This window comes from Rhinoderma darwinii, chromosome 3, assembly GCF_050947455.1.
Source record: "Rhinoderma darwinii isolate aRhiDar2 chromosome 3, aRhiDar2.hap1, whole genome shotgun sequence".
Taxonomy (NCBI): domain Eukaryota; kingdom Metazoa; phylum Chordata; class Amphibia; order Anura; family Rhinodermatidae; genus Rhinoderma; species Rhinoderma darwinii.
Genome location: NC_134689.1, coordinates 125,076,844 through 125,098,763, shown reverse-complemented (window position 1 = coordinate 125,098,763; position 21,920 = coordinate 125,076,844). Strand labels below are relative to the sequence as shown.

At 43.3% G+C, this 21,920-nt stretch overlaps 1 long non-coding RNA gene across 1 annotated transcript in view; it reads left to right on the top strand.

The window, feature by feature from the left end:
• LOC142749093 (uncharacterized) overlaps nt 1-21,920 on the top strand; it is a 115,288-nt gene that overhangs the window by 17,062 nt on the left and 76,306 nt on the right. The gene's annotated exons all lie outside the window — the stretch shown is intronic.

Genomic DNA, 21,920 nt, shown 5'->3' with positions numbered 1-21,920 from the left:
TCTTACATATGGCCACACCGCATACAAGGTTCTGACACTGCCAGAACATTATATGCGATGGAGCACACAAAGACCTGACACTGCCTGGCTTTGATATTATATATAGGGCTTTAATATTATGCAATAAAATAAGCAATATATCGTACTTTTTTTTTATAATATAGAAGAAAAAGGGAAAAAAAAAAACTTTTTTACTTTAGATACCTTCCACGATGCAGGATAAACTGATCCGGCAAGTGGTTTTACCACAAATTCGCACAATGTTGCAATATTTGTTTATGATTGCGTGGCTTTTGCAGGTAAATCTACTGTTTTACCCATAATCAAACATTCCAAAACTACTGGGATTTGCAGTAAAAACGTAATTTTCCACCCACATCCCTGCAGCACTTTAGCAGCTACATGTGACCTTAACCTATAACTGTGTAATGTATTGATAGATTCATAGATCGATAGGTAGATAGACAGTCCATGAAATAATCATTATATAGCACACAAAAAATCTGCATTTTTCTGGATAGATAGAATAATATATTTGTTGGAAAAAGAAAGAAAGGGAAAGTGTAATGTTTTGCACTGTGTTGGGACAATGCATACTGATCTCCCTCTCTGACAGGTTGTGAGGAGAGGGACTAGGTACAAATACTATAAGGGTATAGATGCGGCAGATTTGGTGTAGAAATATCTGTGACTGTCCCATTCATCTGAATTGAGCTTGTAGAAATCCATGTGCTTGCCACAAAAATAACCCCACTATTTTGCCACATGTGAAATGACCCCTAAAAGTTTGTTATTTACTAACAAACTTTTTGTGATCACCGTGACTAGATCCCACAGCGATCACATGCCTGGAGACCATGCCAATTGGTCTTCGGGTTAAACTCTGTGATTTCTGCTGTCTAAAGACAGCGGGGTCACGGAGCTCTGATGGAGCGTGGAGGGAGGACCTCTGCAGGATGTTTTAAAATGTTCTTGCAGAAATAAGTGTGGGCTGTCCATGTCCTTATAGTCTATGGGCTGTCAGCAACTCGTTTTGAAGAACATTTCTCCCAAAAATAAAGAACAAACACATGAAGACATAAGTCTTTGAATTGTTCTCCTGTAGTCAGCCTTTTAATAGTCTATACAGTTATTTCAGAAATATCTTAGTCCCCTGACTGGACAAAACATTAGAAAAATGATAAAAAATTAGGGGTTAAAAAATTAATCAAAATTAATACACACTGAGTCTCCATGCCCCCATGCATCTCTTGGAAAGTACTGTGAGTGACGTTCCCAATTGTGCCCACCAGGTCCATTCACTTAGATTATGTTAATGTCTACTAACCCCTTTAGAACTGTTTTGGCCTTCTGGCATAGCCGATTTTTTAAATCTGAGATGTGTCACTTTATGTGGTAATAACTTGGGAATGCTTTTACCTATCCAAGCGATTCTGAGATTGTTTTCTCGTGACATATTGTACTTTATGATGGTAGAAAAATGTGGTCGATAAATTCAATATTTATTAGTGAAACACCAAAATTTTTAAAAAAATGTGCAAAAATGTGCATTTTTCTAAATATAAATGGATCTGCTTGTAAAACAGATAGTAATACTACACAAAATAGTCACTAGTTAACATTTCCCATATGTCTACTTTATGTTTGCATAATTTTTTGAACATCCTTTTATTTTTCTAGAATGTTACAAGGCTTAGAACTTTGGCAGCAATTTCTCACATTTTCAAGAAAATGTCAAAAAGCTATTTTTACAGGTACCAGTTTAGCTCTGAAGTGGTTTTGAGGGCCTTATATATTAGAATCCCCCAATAAATCACCCCATTTTAAAAACTGCACCCCTCAATGTATTCAAAACAGCATTCAGAAAGTTTCTTAAACCTTTAGGCGTTTCACAGGAAATAAAGCAAAGTAGAGGGGACATTTACTAATTTCATTTTCGTTTGCCGAAATTCATTTGTAATACATTATTTTCTGTAACAGAAGGTTTTACGAGAGAAACGCAATCAATATTTATTGCCCAGATTCTGCAGTTTTTAGAAATATCCCACATGTGACCCTGGTGTCCTAATGGACCGAAACACCGGCCTCAGAAGCAAGGGAGCACCTACAGGATTTTGTGGCCTTTTTTTTTTTTAGATTATATTTTAGGCACCATGTCAGGTTTGAAGAGGTCTTGTGGTGCCAAAACAGTGGAAACTCCCCAAAAGTGACCCCATTTTGGAAACTACACCCCTCAAGGAATTTATCTAGGGGTATAGTTAGCATTTTGACCCCACAGGTATTTTGCTATATTTATTGGAGTTAGTCTGTGAAAATGAAAATCTACTTTTTTTTCTGAAAAAAATACATAGAAATTTGGAATATTTACAAGGAATAAAGAAGAAAATGCACCCCAACATTTGTAAAGCATCTTCTCTTGATTACGGAAATACCCCATACGGGGTAATAAACTGATATTTGGACCCACAGCAGGGCTCAGAAGTGAAGGAGCGCCATTTGGATTTTGGAGTGCAGATTTTGCTGGATTGGTTTTCAGTGCCATGTCAAGTTTGCAACGCCCTGGAGGGACCAAAACAGTGGAAACACCCCAAAAGTGACCCCATTTGGGAAACTACACCCCTCAGGGAATTTTTCTAGGGTATAGTTAGCATTTTGACCCCACAGGTTTTTTGCAGAATTTAGTGGAATTAGGCAGTGAAAATTAATATCAACATTTTTGTCCAATAAAATGTAGCATATTTTCATTTTCACAAGGGATAAAGGAAAAAAAGCCACCCAAAATTTGTAACGCAATCTCTCCCGAGTATAACAATATCCCACATGTGGTAATAATAATATTAACCTTTGCAGGACTGATCCTTTTTTGCTTTTCCATTTTAGTTTTTCACTCCCCGCCTTCCAAACTCCATAACGTATTTATTTTTCAATCAATAGAGCGCTGTGAGGGCTTATTTTTTGCGGGAAGAGTTTTATTTTCTAATGACACCATTTAAAGTACCATATAATGTACTAGGAAACTGAAAATAAAATTCTTTGCGGGGTGAAATTGGAAAAAACTGTGATTCCTCCATTGTTTTTTGGGTTTCGTTTTTACCGCTTTCACTGTGTGGTAAAAACGACAACTTAACTCTGTTCTGCGGGTCAATACGACTACGGTGATACCAAATGTATATCGTTTTTTTTATATTTTACTACTTTTACAAAGAAAAAACTATTTGTTAAAAAAAATTAATTGTTTTGTATCAACACATTCTGAGAGCCATAACTTTTTTATTTTTTGGTTAATTGAGAGGTGTGAGGGCCTATTTTTGGCGGGACGAGCTGTATTTTTTATTGGTACCACTTTTTAGTACATACAAATTTTTGATCACTTTTTATTACATTTTATTTAGAGCTAAGGTGACCAAAAAACTGTGATTTTGGTGTTTTAAATTCTTTATTTCTTATGGCGTTCATTATGCACTAAAAGTTACAGTTTTACTTTATTTTGCGGGACGGTATGATTACGGCGATACCATATGTATATAGTTTTTTTTAGGTTTTTGCAGCGTTTGCACAATAAAATCACTTGTTTATAAAATAATAAATTTTCTGTGTCACCATATTCTGAGAGCCATAACTTTTTTATTTTTCAGTAAAAAAAAGCGGTGTTAGGGCTTGTTTTTTGTGGGGCGGGTTGTAGTTTTTATTGGTACTATTTTGGGGTACATGCGACTTTATGATCACTTTTTATTCTATACTTTGGGTGGGATGGGTACCAAAAAATAGTGATTCTGGCATTGGTTTTTGTTTATTTTTTTGTTGGTGTTCACCGTGCGGGAAAAATAACATTATAGTTATATAGTTTGGGTTGTTACGAACGCGGTGATACCAAATATGTGTACTGTTTTTTAACGTTTTAATTTTTTCCCTATAATAAGATACTTATTATAGGAAAAAAAAATCTTTTATTTTTACACTTTTCTAAAACATTTTTATTAACTTTTTTTAAAAATCTTTTTTTACTTTTTACACTTTCGTTTTTTACCTGCAGCTCTGATCGCTGCTAGAATACATTACACTACCTAGGTAGTGTAATGTATTCCAACTGTCAGTGTCACTCTGACAGTTAGTTAGTCTACGAGGACCAGTTAGAGGCTGGTCCTCATAGGCTTCCATACATGGCAGACCCGGAGGCCGTTATCTGGCCTCCGGAAGCCATCACAAGCATCAGCAACCCCCACAATTGACAAACCCCCTAAATGCGGCGAAGCAATCGAGCACCGAATTTAAGGGGTTAATTGCTGAAATCAGTGGCAATGAGCCACTGATCGGCAACAGTTAAATGTCAGCTGTCGTGGACAGCTGACCTCCCGGTTCCCGATGCACACTGTCACCGACAGTGTGCATCGGGAAAAACACAGTGACTTTGACAGGAAGCCTATCAGGAGACTGGTCCTGATAGGCTTCCGTACATGGCAGACACGGAGGCCATTGTTTGGCCTCCAGTCGCCATGCTACCCATCGGCAAACCTCACGATTTCATTGTGAGGCCTGCCGATGTGCTAGAAACCCCTAAAATGTGGTAATTGCAATCGATCGCCGCAATTAAGGGGTTAATTGCCTAAATCAGCGGAAATGAGCCGCTGATCAGCAACAGTGGAGTGTCAGCTGTCGGGGACAGCTGGCTTCCCGGTGCAAACTGTCGCCGACAGTGTGCACCGGGAACCGTGCAGTAACTGTACGTCCTCGTGCGCTAAGACACTGGCCACCAGGATGTACAGTTGCATCGTGGTGCGCCTAGGGGTTAAACTCATCAGCACAGTCTCAAACTACTGCTTCCCCCTATGTTGCCATGACTTGCAAGGATTGCGTTAATTGTGATCCTATTAAAGAAAGGAAGTTAGGGCTGAAAATAACTAATCTGCCCTGTCATCATATCTAAAGTTCATATCATATCATATCTAAATTATATTTACATAAAATTTTAAAACCCCTTTAACAGGTTCCCGACCGCTGGCCGTAAATATACGGCCAGCGGTCAGGGTCTCTAAAGTCCGGCGTATAGTATATATACGGCCGCACTTCAGAGACTGTGCACGCGCGATCGCGTGCACACAGCTCTATGCCCTGGCTGTTGCTAACAGCCATGGGCACTGGGCAGAATGTCAGGGGTCAATCTTTTGGCCCCTGAACATGTGATCGCTGTGACAACCAATCACAGCGATCACATGCATTTCTGCATAGAAAACAGTGTGCACGCGATCGCGTGCACACAGCCCTGTGCCCTCGCTGTTACCAACAGCTCTGGGCACTGGGCAGAGTATCAGGGACCAATCTGATGGTCCCTGAACATGTGGTCGCTGTGACAACCAATCACAGCGATCACATGCATTTCTGCTTATAAAACAGTGTGCACGCGATCGCGTGCACACAGCCCTGTGCCCGCGATCGCGTGCACACAGCCCTGTGCCCTCGCTGTTACCAACAGCTCTGGGCACTGGGCAGAGTATCAGGGACCAATCTGATGGTCCCTGAACATGTGGTCGCTGTGAAAATCACAGCGACCACATTTGTTTTATTTTGACTTTTCTGGCAGTAAATCTCCTGCCTCTTTTCTTCTCCTCAAATATTGTTTCAGTTTGAGGAGAAAAAGAGACTCGGGAGAATTGCTGCCAGAAGATTACAGTGAAAAAAAAAAAAACAGTTACACTATAAAACATTCTCTGTATAGATAGATTTCTATCTATCTATACAATCTATCTATCTATCCATCTATCTTTTTTTTCTATCTATCTACCTTTCTTTCTTTTATTCTATTAGAATAGGCAGGTAGGGAGTATATAATTATATATATATCCACATATATATAATATATATAGCAATAGCGGTTTATTTTTTTGTTAGCGGTAGTGTAGATATATATAGCAGTTAGGCCCCATGCACACGACAGCAAAAAACCTCAGTTTTTGCGGACCGCAACTGCGGTCCGCAAAAACTGAGCCATTCACTTTCATTGAACGCTGACACCTTTCAGTAGCACTACGGAAGGGTGTCAGTGCCGTGGAAATGTTCCGGGAATTATGGAACATGTCCGTTCTTTCGCATTTTGCGGGCCGTGCTCCCATACTTTGTATGGGAGCACGGCCCGAAAATGCGGCTGTCAGTCAGCGGCCGGCCGTGCCCGCGATCGCGGACAGCAATTGCGGGCACGGTCGTGTGCATGGGGCCTTAGTTTGTGTGTTTTATAAAAAAAATAAAAAAATAAAATTTGTTTAGTTAGTGTTAGTGTTAGTTACGTTATGGCGAGGAAGTTGTTTAGCGCCGAGGAGGCATACGCCATGCTGTGGTCTGAGTCGGAGACCGCATCAGAGATGGCGTCCGAGATGGAACCTGTTTTGGGCAGTGACGATGACAGCGTCACTTCAGGTTCATCTTCAGGGGACGTTGTCCCTGATGCAGTCGAAACTGCAGAACATGAAAGCGCAGGGCCAAGTAGCGCTGTAGCACGGGACAGCCTGGTCCCTCCAGTCCAGGCTCTTGTATGGGCACCTGCCCCATCTTTTGGGCCTAGAATCCACGGATTTACGACCACTCCTGGCATAACCGTGGACAATACAAATTTTGTCCAAATGGATTACTTCCATTTATTTATAACGGACGACATCCTAAATCAGATTGTCCACGAAACAAATTTATATGCCACGCAATATATAAGGCAGAAACCTTCATCCACCCATGCCAGAGATTGGACGCCCACCAATTTGCAGGAATTAAAAAAAAATTTGGGGCTCACCCTAAATATGGGTATTGTCAAAAAGCCCTCCATTAGGTCTTACTGGTCAACAAGACCCGCCCAAGCCAACCCAGTATATTCTGCAGTAATGCCCAGGTCTCGTTATGAGACAATAATGAGGTTCCTCCACTTCAATGACAACGCACAGGCCCCCCCAAGTACCGATGCAAACCGGGATCGGTTGTTCAAAATAAGACCGCTAATAAATTCCCTGAATAATTTATTTCTGCAACTCTACACCCCTGAGCAGAATGTAAGTGTGGACGAGCAGATATTTTGGAAGTGTTATAGAAACTCTGTTGAGTTTTGTAAAACCAGCTTTGAAAAAAAGCGATATGTGAAATAATCTTCTATCGTCCGCCCTCCTACATCTCTATGTGATAAATAAGGCCACATATTTGGTATCCCCGTGCACTGGAGAAGTGGCAGAATGTGAACGGAGATTAATTTTGACCGTGGTCTATACCGTGTGTGAAAAATGCTGGTATAAACTGACGCATTTGCTAAAAAATTGCTAATTTTATTTTGTTCCATCTTATTCAAGAAACTTTCAGAAGAAAACTGGACTGTCTAAAAATATGATAAACCCCTTGAAGAAAACCTTGTGGGGTCTGCTTGCGTGAATGAAGTCATTTATGGGGTGATTCTAATCTTTCAGCAGCATTAGGCCCCCCAGAAAACAGTATGCGGCTATAAAGTCAAGTGCAGAATTCCTGGACCGAAAAGGCCAAAAAGCCTCCTTTTATGCCAAGCCCTGGCACATGCCCGCACAGTGAATAAGGCACACATATTTGGTATCCCCATGCACGGGAGAAGTGGAAGAACGTGAAAGGAGATGAATTTTGGCCGTGGTCCATACCGTGTGTGAAAAATACTAGCCTAAACTGACGCATTTGCTAAAAAAGTGCTGATTTTATTTTGTTCCATCTTATTCAAGAAACTTTCAGAAGAAAACTGGACTTGCTAAAAATATGATAAACCCCTTGAAGGAAACCTTGTGGGGTCTACTTGTGTGAACGAAGTCATTTATGGGGTGTTTCCAATGTTTCAGCAGCATTAGGCCCCCCAGAAAACAGTATGCGGCTATAAAATCAAGTGCAGAATTCCTGGACCGAAAAGGCCAAAAAGCCTCTTTTTATGCCAAGCCCTGGCACATGCCCATGAATAAAGCACACATATTTGGTATCCCCATGCACGGGAGAAGAGGAAGAATGTGAAATGCGATGAATTTTGTCCGTGGTCCATTTTGTGTGTGAAAAAGCTAGCATAAACTGACGCATTTGTTAAAAAAAAAAGCTAATTTTATTTTGTTCCATCTTATTCAAGAAACTTTCAGAAGAAAACTGGACTGTCTAAAAATATGATAAACCCCTTGAAGGAAACCTTGTGGGGTCTACTTGTGTGAATGAAGTCATTTATGGGGTGTTTCTAATGTTTCAGCAGCATTAGGCCCCCCAGAAAACAGTACACTGCTATAAAATCAAATGCAGAATTCCTGGACCAAAAAGCCTCCTTTTATGCCAAGCCCTGGCACATGCCCGCACAGCGAATAAGGCACACATATTTGGTATCCCCATGCACGGGAGAAGTGGAAGAATGTGAAAGGAGATGAATTTTGACCGTGGTCTATACCGTGTGTGAAAAATACTAGCCTAAACTGACGCATTTGCTAAAAAAGTCCTGATTTTATTTTGTTCCATCTTATTCAAGAAACTTTCAGAAGAAAACTGGACTTGCTAAAAATATGATAAACCCCTTGAAGGAAACCTTGTGGGGTCTACTTGTGTGAATGAAGTCATTTATGCGGTGATTCTAATCTTTCAGCAGCATTAGGCCCCCCAGAAAACAGTATGCGGCTATAAAATCAAATGCAGAATTCCTGGACCGAAAAGGCCAAAAAGCCTCCTTTTATGCCAAGCCCTGGCACATGCCCGCACAGTGAATAAGGCACACATATTTGGTATCCCCATGCACGGGAGAAGTGGAAGAACGTGAAAGGAGATGAATTTTGGCCGTGGTCTATACCGTGTGTGAAAAATACTAGCCTAAACTGACGCATTTGCTAAAAAAGTGCTGATTTTATTTTGTTCCATCTTATTCAAGAAACTTTCAGAAGAAAACTGGACTTGCTAAAAATATGATAAACCCCTTGAAGGAAACCTTGTGGGGTCTACTTGTGTGAATGAAGTCATTTATGGGGTGATTCTAATGTTTCAGCAGCATTAGGCCCCCCAGAAAACAGTATGCGGCTCTAAAATCAAATGCAAAATTCCTGGACCGAAAAGGCCAAAAAGCCTCCTTTTATGCCAAGCCCTGGCACATGCCCGCACAGTGAATAAGGCACACATATTTGGTATCCCAATGCACGGGAGAAGTGGAAGAATGTGAAAGGAGATTAATTTTGACCGTGGTCTATACCGTGTGTGAAAAATACTAGCCTAAACTGACGCATTTGCTAAAAAAGTGCTGATTTTATTTTGTTCCATCTTATTCAAGAAACTTTCAGAAGAAAACTGGACTTGCTAAAAATATGATAAACCCCTTGAAGGAAACCTTGTGGGGTCTACTTGTGTGAATGAAGTCATTTATGGGGTGTTTCTAATGTTTCAGCAGCATTAGGCCCCCAAGAAAACAGTATGCGGCTATAAAATCAAATGCAAAATTCCTGGACCGAAAAGGCCAAAAAGCCTCCTTTTATGCCAAGCCCTGGCACATGCCCGCACAGTGAATAAGGCTCACATATTTGGTATCCCCATGCACGGGAGAAGTGGAAGAATGTGAAAGGAGATTAATTTTGGCCGTGGTTCATACCGTGTGTGAAAAATGCTAGCATAAACAGACGCAATTGTTAAATTCTTGCATTTTTTTCAGATTTTGCCCACTTTAGAGAAAAAAATAATAATTATATATACTGACAAATGCCACTAAAACAAAGCCCTATCTGTCCTTTAAAAAGAGTGTAAAATTCAAAGATGAACTTTATTCACCTGCAGAGTTATAGTCATCTAAAGAAGCGCATAGCAAAATTGTGAAATTTGCTCTGGTCATTTAGCTGTAAAACAGCCTAGTCCTTAACCGGTTAAAGAAAACTTTAAAAACAGAGAAGGGTAGAGATTTATTTAAACTAGTGGAAAAAAAAGTGTAGGAGTTGCTCAAAGCTACCAATCAGATTCTAAATCTGCTAAAGCGGTGTGTAAAATGAAAGGAGCATTCTGATTGCTTGCTAGGTCTGGGAAAGCTTGAATTTTATAGACAAGTGTCTTTTTTTCAACCTGAGTAACGATAAAACTACTTGTCCCCACTACATTTGCCCTTTCTATTTCATATGTCCTGTAAGGCACTTCAGTAGCCACGGACGTATCTAATACGTCCTTGCTACTAACGCCTCTAAATCAAGTTATATCTCAGCTAGAGCTGCGATCCAGGTCTTGTATGAAAGCAAGGAATTGTAAATCTGGATCACAGCTGAGGCAGCGACACAGCCTGAGTTACAGCAATTTGAAGTATGAGCTGCATTTATTTGCAACTTTCACTTTAGCCTGTGTAAAGAGGAGAAGTATGTGTTGGCAGCTTGCCGGGAGAGAAGGAGAAGCTATGATCTTTCTCCGGTCCCTGTATTGCTGCAGATGACCCCAGGGAGAGGTGTAACATTAACTTCTCTTTATGTTATCACCCCCCTTATAAATCAGAGAACATACTTGCTCTCTGATTGTCACATAAAGGGGGGGCTTATTTATTCGGAAAACGAGTGAGATGATAAGAAGTAGCTGTCACCATCTGAGAGTATGTGGACCCACTAGGCCGCTCCGCCGTAGCGGAGAGGCAGCTGGCCAAGTCACAGTCTATGCAAAGTCTATACAAGTTAGTAGCACAAGGGTACCTGAGATAGTCCAGATGGTGGCAGGGACTCTGGAACGGATGGGGCTAGATGTGGCAGGTTGCGCCAGGCGTGTCGGATGGTACCAGGAGTGGCAGATTACAACAGACATGGTGGCAGAACACGACTCCAGTACTAAACAGGCTCAGGAACAAAACACAGCACGGGATACAGGATACGGGAACACTGGGAGCAGGATAACACTAAGGAACCATTTTCAATATGAACATAGGAAAACTACAACAACGCTCAGGCAAGAGGTGGAAGGGTGGAGCCCTTTTTATAGTCCAGGGTGCTCTGGGGTTAGGTTAGGGAACTTTTAGAGAGTGCGCACGCTGGCCCTTAAAGGCACCCTATCTCACAGTCCAGAACGGGAAGGCCGCGACAGCTGGCGTCTCCGGGAAGGGAGACACTGGCAGACGGCCAGGAAGTTGCGGTCGCGGCCGTTCGCCAAAGGTGAGCGGCAGCAGTCCGTGACCACAGTCATAACAGAAGCTATTCCAATCAGCCCTCTGCGCCTAATTAGGCAGGTTATTCACTCCACGACCTGGATGTTTACCAGCGTCCAGACCGCTGCGTCAAGTCACACCAAACAATATGCGCCATACACAAGCATCACTTGGAACTGGAGTACTGTGTTTGCTCCAACTGCCCATGTGTTTTATCTTATACACTTGGAATACAGTTAGGAGTGAAGATCCCCACAACTGTTAAGTGCCGCGCTTGAATTTCTTCTCGCTACTTTCTTACAAACATCAATGAAGGTTTTACATTTCACAGTGTCCCGATCTTTAGCATAAGATCTGCTGGCCACTTCCTTAGCGATACCCATTAAGCACAACAGTCATAGCGATAACGATTATCACTAAATTCGAATGTCTGATACATTTCTGATGGATGAAAAGGATTTCCGTCAGTCGGAAAAGACAATTTCATCATAAATTATTGTTTCAAACATTGTCCACAAATAAAATGCATTAGATTAAGTTTGGGGAATTGCGATTATTGATTAGGGTTGGGCTGTGTTTACATGTTGCGGTCAATTTGTTGTTTTTGCAGTGAATTTCGTAGAATCACGGCTAAATAAATCAGTTTTGCTGCAAATTTTTTAACTATTGCTGCAAAAAAACTTGGTTTGACTGCGATGTGTGAACACAGAATTAGTGTTTGTGTAGTGGGATAGAAAATGATGCACCTATATAATCCTTAATTTAATTTGCATGCAAATATGAGTTGGGGGCGTGGCCCACAGCTCATGGCACCAGACTCTTAGGCGGATTCATACGCCGCTCTCCTCGCAGCCATCTTTAGCCTCCTCACTCACTCCGGCAGCTGGCGACGCTGCTACAGCCACCACAAGACATGGCTCCTCAGTGCAGAGGTAAGCCTCAGAGCCTGCTAGCTCCTGCTGAATCCCCGGACTCTGCCATGCCGGCTAACACCTCACCCCACACATTGGAGATGGAGCGGCAGCATACAGAAGAATCTATGGCCGCCATGACTGACGTGACGGCGGCCATCCAGGGGGACCGTACCCATTTGCTGCCTGCTTCTGCATTGCCGCAGACTTGTGACTCTGCTATACCTCACCTGTCTTAATTTCCTAAACCCCAAAGACCTCCACAGAAAAAGAAGGAGAACCTCCATCATTCCTCCTACAACCCCTCCTGACAGTCCATTACGGGAGATGATCTTGGGGATACCCCATCTCTGTCCCCCTATGCTCAGGCTCCGCCAGTGTCCACATCAGACTCAGGTCACGAAGACCAGGACACGTCACAAACCGACATCCCGCGAATGTGGCCGGAATATTTTTCCAAGCTCCCTACAAAAGGGCACTTAAAAAACATGATCCAGGAGGTAAAAGAAACCTTAAGTTTGGAACTTGCTATGGTCCGACAAGACCTACATCAAATTGCCTTGAGAGTGGAGACACTGGAGGACGATCACGATACCACTTGAAGCCATGTCTCTGTCCTCCGGACTATGATGTCCACTCAGGCCACCTCCAGTCGGGACATGCAACTTTATCTAGAGGACCTAGATAACAGGACACCGACACAATATAAGAATCAGGGGTATCCCGGAGGACCTCCATCTCACGCTGGAGACTATCTTTAATAACATCCACCCACAAAATACTGTTTGATAGAGCGCACCAAGCATTGAAGCCGAAGTCGATTACCTCTCAGCCGCGGGATGTTATCTGTTGTGTACAGGACTTTGGCACTAAGGAGGACATCATGTCCAATGCCAGACAACATAAAAACCTGGCTTTTGAGGGTACCCTGATCCAGATGTTTCCAGACCTCTCATGGATTATCCTCCAAAAATGGAGGCTACTCTGCCCTCTTCTCGCTTTGCAAGAACACATCAGCAACTATAGATTGGGCTTTCCATTCTCCCCCACTGCCCGAAGAGATGGCTCCTTGACAACTTTAACCCTTTCAAGACCGAGCTCATTTTGGCCTTCAGGACCAGCCCCATTTTTTCAAATCTGACATGTGTCACTTTATGTGGTAATAACTCTGGAATGCTTTTGCCTATCCAAGCGATTCTGAGACTGTTTTCTCGTGACATATTGTACTTTATATTAGTGGGAAAATTTGGTCAATAAATTCATTGCTTATTTGTGAAAAACACCAAAATGTTGAGAAAATTTGCAAAAATTATGATTTTTCTAATTTTAAATGTATCTGCTTTTAAAACAGATAGTAATACCATACAAAATAGTTACTATTTCACATATTCCATATGGCTACTTTATATTTACATCATTTTTTGAACATTATTTTATTTTTCTAGGACGTTACAAGGCTTAGTACTTTACCAGCAATTTCTCACATTTTCAATAAAATGTCAAAAGGCGATTTTTACAGGGACCAGTTCAGTTCTAAAGCGGTTTGAGGGCCTTATGTACTAGATATCAAGCAGACAAAGAATGGACAGAGGCAGCACTTCCAAAAAGAGCAAGAGCTATAGGTGAATAAATAGCTCTTGCTCTTTTTGGAAGTGCTGCCTCTGTCCATTCTTTGTCTGCTTGATATACAGGACCGCGGACCAGGTCTCATTGAGGCGTGCACCCACTTGCAGTCCAGTGCTGTGGAATCTTTTCGTTTTATGTACTAGATAGACCCAATAAATCACCCCATATTAAAAACTGCACCCCTCAAAGTATTCAAAACAGCATGCAGAAAGTTTCTTAACCCTTTAGGCGTTTCACAGGAATTAAAGCAATGTAGAGGGGAAATTGACAAATGTTATTTACCAGAGAAATGCAACTCAATATTTATTGCCCAGATTCTGAAGTTTTTAGAAATATCCCACATGTGGCCCTAGTGTGCTAATGGACTGAAATACTGGCCTCAGAAGTAAAGGAGCACCTAGTGGATTTTGTGGCCTCCTTTTTTTAGAATATATTTTAGGCACCATGTCGGGTTTGAAGAGGTCTTGTAGTGCCAAAACAGTGGAAATCCCCCAAAAGTGACACGGTTTTGGAAACTGCACACCGCAAGGAATTTATCTAGGGGTATAGTTAGCATCTTGACCCCACAGGTCTTCTGCTATATTTATTGGAATTTGCCTGTGAAAGTGAAAATCTACTTTTTTTCTGAAAAAATATAAAAAAAAATAATATTTGCAAGGAATAAAGAATAAAAAGCACCCCAAAACTTGTAAAGCTACTTCTCCCGATTACAGCAATACCCCATATGTGGTACTACTCTGCTGTTTGGACCCACGGCAGAGCTTAGAAGGGAAGGAGCGCCATTTGGATTTTGAAGCGCAGATTGTGCTGGATTGGTTTTCAGTGCCATGTCGCGTTTGCAACGCCCTGGAGGGAGCAAAGCGGTGGAAACCCCCCAAAAGTGACCCCATTTTGTAGACTACACCCCTCAAGGAATTTTTCTAGGGGTATAGTTAGCATTTTGACCCCACAGTTTTTTTGCTGAATTTAGTGGAATTAGGCCGTGAAAATGAAAATCTACTTTTTTCTGAAAAAACATAGAAATGATTAATTTTTACAATGAATAAAGGAGAAAAATCACCCCAAAATTTGTAAAGCAATTTGTCCTGATTACAGCAATACGCCATATGTGGTAATAAACTGCTGTTTGGACCCACGGCAAGACTCAGAAGGGAAGGAACAATATTTGGCTTTTGGAGCTCAAATTTAGCTGGAATGGTTTTCGGGGTGTCATGTCGCATTTGCAAAGCCCCTGAGGTACCAAAACAGTGGAAACCTCCCAAAAGTCCCTTTAGGGGACTGGAACGAGCGATCATTAGGTCGCTGGTACAATACACTGCAGTACTAATGTATTGCAGTATAATATCATTTTTACAGTCTCCTGTAACAGCGCGATCGCTGTTCCTGTCCATTAGTCCCGGGTGTCAGCTGTAATACACAGCGGACACCTGCAGAATATGGAGCGGGCGCAGCGCATGAGCCCGCTCCATATATAACCCCCCGCACCACCACATGCTATTAAGTCGTGGTGCGCGAAGGCGTTAATGCGCAGCGGATGGTGCAAAGTGAAAATTAACATTTTCCACTGATATGCCATTTTAATGCACAATATGTTGTGCCCAGTTTGTGCCACTGAAGACAAATATCTCATACAATGTTGAGCGGGTTCTCCCGGATATAAAATATCATATATGTGGACGTAAGCTGGTGTTTGGGCACGCTGTGGGGCTCAGAAGGGAGAGAGCGCCGTTTGGCTTTTGGAGAGCAGAGTTTGCTTGGTAACTGTTCTGTTTGGGGTTTTGCTGGTATTTCAGTTTATGATGTGGGGGTATGTGTAAATTGGGCAGAGTACATCAGGACATAATAAGAGGGTATAATAATTAGGTAAATAAATAATAATCCGCAGATATATGGCCAATGTCGCACTGATAAATGGCGCCCGATCTTATCCGCTTTTGGACACTGCACAATTTCTGTCGCTATATTCTGAGAGCCAGAACTTTTTATTTTTTCTTCACCGGAGCCGTGCGAGGACTTATTTGTTGCGGGACAATCTGTAGTTTTCATTGGTACCATTTTAGGGTACATGTGATTTTTTTGTATCACTTTTTATTAGATTTTTTTTGGCAAGCAAAGTGACAAAAAAACTAATTCTGACAATGTTTTTTGTCTTTTTTTTTTTTTTTTACACTTTTCACCGTGCGCTATAAATGACATTTTACTTTATTCTGCGGGTCGATACGATTACGGCGATACCAGATGTATATAGTTTTTTTATGTTTTGTGGCATTTGCGCAATAAAATCACTTTTCGATAAAATTTATTTATTTTTTGTGTCACCATATTCTGAGAGCGATAACTTTTTTATTTTTCAGTCAAAAAAGCTGTGTAAGGGCTTGTTTGTTGCGGGACGGATTGTAGTTTTTATTGGTACTATATTAAGGTACATGCGACTTTTTGATCACTTTTTATTCTATATTTTTGGAGGGTTGATGACCAAAAAAATAGTGATTCTGACATTGTTTTTAAATTATTTTTTTTGCGCTGTTCACCGTGCGGAAAAATTAATATTATAGATTTATAGTTTGGGTCGTTGTGAACGCGGTGATACCAAATATGTGTACTTTTTTTTAACATTTTCATTTGTTTCCTATAATCAAAGACTTATTATAGGAAAAAAAGCATATTTTTTTTTTAACTTTTATAACTTGTTTTTACACTTTTATAAAACCTTTTTATTACTTTATTTTTTACTTGTTTTACTTGAAGACTAGCAGCACTGATCGCTGCTATAATACATTACACTACCTAGGTAGTGTAACGTATTATAAACTGTCAGTGTGACGCTGAGAGTCACACTGACAGGAAGGTTATGAGGACCGGCCTCCGGCTGATTCTCATAGGCTGCTGTGCATGGTAGACCCAGGGGCCGTTGTATGGCCTCAGGTTCTGCCTTATAACCGTCTGCAGCACCCGTAATCGGTCCCCGGGAAAGTTTGTTGTAGCAACAAACTTTCCAGTTTGTTGTAGTAACAAACTTTGCAGTTCGTTGCTACAACAAACTTTCCCAGCGATCACATGACCGGGACCTGAACCAATTAGGTCCCGGTCATGTCTCCGGGACCAGAGGCAGGGGTTAACAGCGCGATCCGGGTGTCAGCGCTACTCTGAGAGATCCGGATCACGCTTTTAACACCCACTGTGAATTCACGTCGGCGTTGCACAGAGCCCAGCAAGCGCCGACGTGAATATACAGTGGGCGGTCGGGAAGCTGTTAAGAACCCAGGGAGATATACCTCACTTCTGTGACTCGTTGGGAATTACTGCTCCCAAACTACAAGACTGGGAGATCCTTCTCCCACCTTCTCCTCCACCTCCAGCCTGGCAGTCGGTCCGCAACAAAAAGAGGCACTCTCCCCCCAGAGGATCACCACACTGGAACACCCACTGACATTTGCACATCTTCCACGAAGCAACCTGGACACCTACTGATTGGCACCTTCTAATCACACTTAAATTTTTAGGCTGACTTACTGGCCGATTATCATGCAGACGAGCATTCGTATAATGCTTGTTGACGATAATTGCCCTGTGTAAACAAGGCAGCAATCAGCAGATGAACGAGCAAACTTCTGATAGTATCGTTTTAAAAAAGAGAACTATTATCGTTGTCGGCAGCGCATCTCCCTGTGTAAACAGGGAGATGCGCTGCCGACATGATCATAATGTATGGGGACGAGCGATCGGAGTAACGACCGCTCGTCCCCATCCATAGCTCCATATGACAGGAGCAAACGAGCGCTGATCAATGAGTGTCATCAGGCTGCCATATGCGCGGAAATTACGCAGACACGCACCAAATACTCATGCCACACGGAACTTTTGAGCGCGCAAAACAGCGTTTTTTGCGCGTGCAAAACGCACACGCTCGTGTGAATCCAGCCATACTTTCATCATTAACTACTCGCTCTCCCTACATGTGTAACCATGGTTACATTTATCACACTTAATGTAAAAGGCCTAAATCCAAATGTGAAATGCCATTTAGTCCTTAGAAAACTGAAATCCCCTAATCAGATGTTGCTTTCTTACAAGAGACACACCTAGACTCTACGGCCTCTTTACGTTTCGCACAAGGGACATATCCTCAGGGCCGGCCTTAGGATGAATGGAGCCCCGTGCAAAATTATAATGTCCGCTTAATGGCCCCCACACAGTATAATGCCCCCCTCCCCTGTCTGCCTCACACAGCCCCCTTGTAGGTAATGCCACACAGCGCCCTTGTAGGTAGTGCTACACAGCCCCTTGTAGATTGTGCCACACAGCCCACTATTTATGGACACTGACGTGACAGGCTTTTACTGGAGTGGAATCCTCGATCACAAAGTGGGCAACGCTGTGGCTGGGGATTCCGCTTCAGGAGTTGTCCCTGATGTCACTGTCTATATATAGAGACAGCAAGCGCTCCGTCCAGAAGCAGAATCCCCGGCCACTGCTATAGTGGCGTCGCTACCGCTGTAGCAGCCGCAGCAGATGCTAGCGGCACTGCCGGCCATGGAGGGGCCCTGTCTTTATGCCCGGTGTTGCCGCTAGCAGCTGCTATGGCTGCTACAGCGGTAGCAAGGCCACTGAGTGAAGAAGCTTCTGAAACAAGCAGGGGAAGCGAGCTAGCGCAGCGCCCCCTTCCACCAGCTGGAGTAATGCGCACTGTGACATGGCACAGGTCGCACACCCCTAAGGCCGGCCCTGCATATCTTGTTGTGTACTCTGCCTCCTCGGGCCATAAAAGGGCAGGGTTTGCCATCTTAATATCCCGCACATGCCCACTCCAGATTCATGCTTCACACTTGGACTCACACGGCAGATATATTATTTTGGAAGGAACCCTATCTGGTCAACCTATTGTGCTCTGTAATGTTTACTCACCTAACACATCCCAAATTGCCCTTCTGCACAAAGTCCTCTCCAAACTCTGTAATCTCGCTCGAGGGACATGGCTAATGTCATGTCCATGGCCTCGGGCCCTCAGGTTCACTCACCTCCTGACGGCTGCAGCCATGGGTCTGCGAGCGCTGGCCTCAGTCTCCTCCTCAGGAGATGCCAGCGCTCACTTCCACTCACCTCGGCCGGGTCCCGTAGGGTGCTCGTGCCCGCCCTTAAAGGAGCAGTGTGCGCACCGGACTTTAATGTGAAATTAGCCCATGAGTGCCCTGGACTATAAGAAGGGCCCAGCCCCTTGCTTCCATGCCTGAGCATTGTTTGTCGTATCCTAGTTTATCTAAGCAAATGGTCTCCTAGTGTTTTCCAGTTTCCAGTGTTCCCTGTTCCTGTATCCTGTTTCCCGTGCTACCTGGTCAAGTGCCGTGCTGTGCTGTAGTTGTGCTGTGCTGTATTCCACGCATGTCCTTTTACTCCATGCCTGACGTCTACCTGCTGCCTAGTCCCAGCCGAGCCTGTCGTACTACTGTCCGAGCTGCCACAGGTACCCTATATGAACTATAGACTGTGACCTGCGCCCTGTTGGCCAGCTGCCATACCGCCAAGGCGGTACGGCCCAGTGGGTCCACGAACCCTACGGGACAGCTAATAGGAGGAGATTTCAATACTCCGTTCTCAACGTCAATGGACAGGGTCTCTCTCTCACACAGCGACCCCTCCCCCACCCTCACTAGACTCTCTCTATTCGCTTTAGGCATTTGATTAGAGAGCATCGCCTTTATGACTTGTGGCGAGTGGACCATCCAGGTGAAAAATCCTACACCTTCTTTTGACATACAGCACCCATACTCGTCTGGACTACTTTTTCAGTGACATCCCTCCCCTCCACCTACTCCACTCAGCAACCATCGACCCCAAATCCTGGTCGGACCACGCACCAGTTTCAGTAAACTTAACAAGCGGTAAACCCCCAACAAGAGCATGTCACTGGCGATTGAACGAATCATTAGTTAAATCCTCCACCTCCAGGGACGAACTACGCACACACCTACAGGACTTCTACGAACATAATGAAGGCTCGTCTCATCTATCTCCACCCTATGGGTAGCCCAAAAGGCGGTACTGAGGGGCCATGGCTATGGGCTCCAGGTTAAAAAAAGACTCTAAGGCAAAACGTGACGCGCTTTTTAAAAAAATATCCAAACTAGAAAGGGTGATGGGGGACCACTCGGCTGTGTCCACACAGACTAAATGAGGCCCGAGCTCAGCTCAAAGATATAGCCATGAAGGGAGTAGAAAAGTCACTCCTCTACACCAAACAATTTTATTACGACAAGGGCAATAAGACCCACACCCTCCTAGCATGACTATTGAGGGATCAAAAACAGATCGAACTCCGCAGGCTGTTAGGAACAGTACGGGTCTCCTCAAGCACCACCCCGATACTATCGCCACACTTTTTCGGGATTACTCTGAAGCCCTATATGACTTACCCTCCACACTACGCATAGTTTCAGGCCGTCGCCAGGAAACTTTGAATGCCTATCTATCCTCCTGTAACCTTCCAAAACTCACTACTGAGGAACTCACCTCTTTGAATGCCCTGATCTCCCCGGAGAAGCTTTTAGAAGCCTGAAGAACCTATAGGGTGGTAAAGCTCCCGGGCCGGATGGCTTCACATATATTTATTATAAGACCTTTGAGGAGATCCTTGTTCCAAAGATGGTCTCTTTGTATAACATCTTCCTATAGTGCTCCCCCATCCCTCAAACCCTCTTACACTCACACATCACCTTGATTACAAAACCGGGTAGAGACCACGCATATTACGCTAACTATAGACCAATAGCTCTCTTGAACTCCGACCTAAAGATCTTCACTCACCTTCTAGCTAATAGACTTAATGTTTGGCTTACCTCTTTAATCCATAAGGACCAAGTGGGATTTGTCCCCCTTAGTCACAGAAGAGATAACAAAAGCAGGACCCTCAACCTCGTCGATGCTCTAAACAAACAGGAGGAATCAGCGGTCCTCCTCAGCCTTAATGCCGAGAAGTTGTTTGATCATCTAGGGTGGCCATGTTTGAAACCATTATCCTATGGAATCTTAGGTCTTTTTTTGCATGGTCTCTACTCTGCACAGACAGCAGCTATTAAACTGCCGCACTCCACCTCCCCTCCATTCCCTATATGGAATGGAATGCGCCGAGGATGCCCACTGTCACCACTCCTATTTGTGCTCTGTATTGAACGCCTAGCAGCCCAGATACACCTATCCCTAGACATATGGGGAGTTTCGGTACATGACAGAGCGTTTAAGGTCTCACTATTTGGGGATGACGTCCTCCTGACTATGACGAACCCCCACATCGCCATACCCAACCTCACTAATATAATTGGAGAGACATATTCCTGACCTACCTAGGGGTCCAACTCACCTACTCATACACCTCGGCATACAGGGCCAACTTTCACCCTCTTTTTGCTGAGTCACGTAGACATATGGTCAGGTGGAACTCACTCCCTATGTCCTTTGTTGGACGCATCGTCAAAATGACATTGCTTTCCAAATTGCTAGATTTTTTCGAGATGCCTCCAGTGGAGGTGCCCATGAGGGAATTGAGAGCAAGGCAGTAATTCATATAGCACTCCGGTAGACACAGAATCCCTAAATCTGTTCTACTATGTAGTAAATCTGTTGGACATCTATCTGTTCCTGGCATTGTGAAGTATTACTGGGCGGCTCATCTCCGTCACATCCCATTATGGGCGTCCCTTAGAGCATACACTAAGTGGACCGAAATTGAAAAACTATTGATGGCTCCAAAACCTTGCTATGGGATGAGCCCCCGAGATTTGCCCTCATCTACTCTACTGGGTCCCATGCGATTTCAGAGAGAAGTCTGGGATGTGTGCAAGAAACGCTTTCATTTGGCATCAGAACGCCCCCCCCCCTCTTAACTTCCATGTTATACACCCCTACTATACCAGGGGGAAATACCTCACAGATGGTCCGACTTTGGACTGGGGCAGATATTGTCCATCTGGCCGATATGGTTAATCCCCTCACACTAGATCTACACCCCTTTTTCTACTTCCAACAACACCATAATATCCCATCCTCTGCATTTTTCCACTAACTGCAAATTAGACACTATATGCAACATACTTTCGGTTCCACTCGGGTCACTACACCTACCAGCTTTTAAAAACTATGTCGCCACAATACCACAAATAAGGGTCTTATATCTGCCATTTATGCCATTCTGCTCTCCGGATAACTCCAAATTGCCTACACATAGATATATGACTAAGTGGGAAACCATAGTAGGCAGACCTATTCCTCCTACACTGTGGCAGATCATT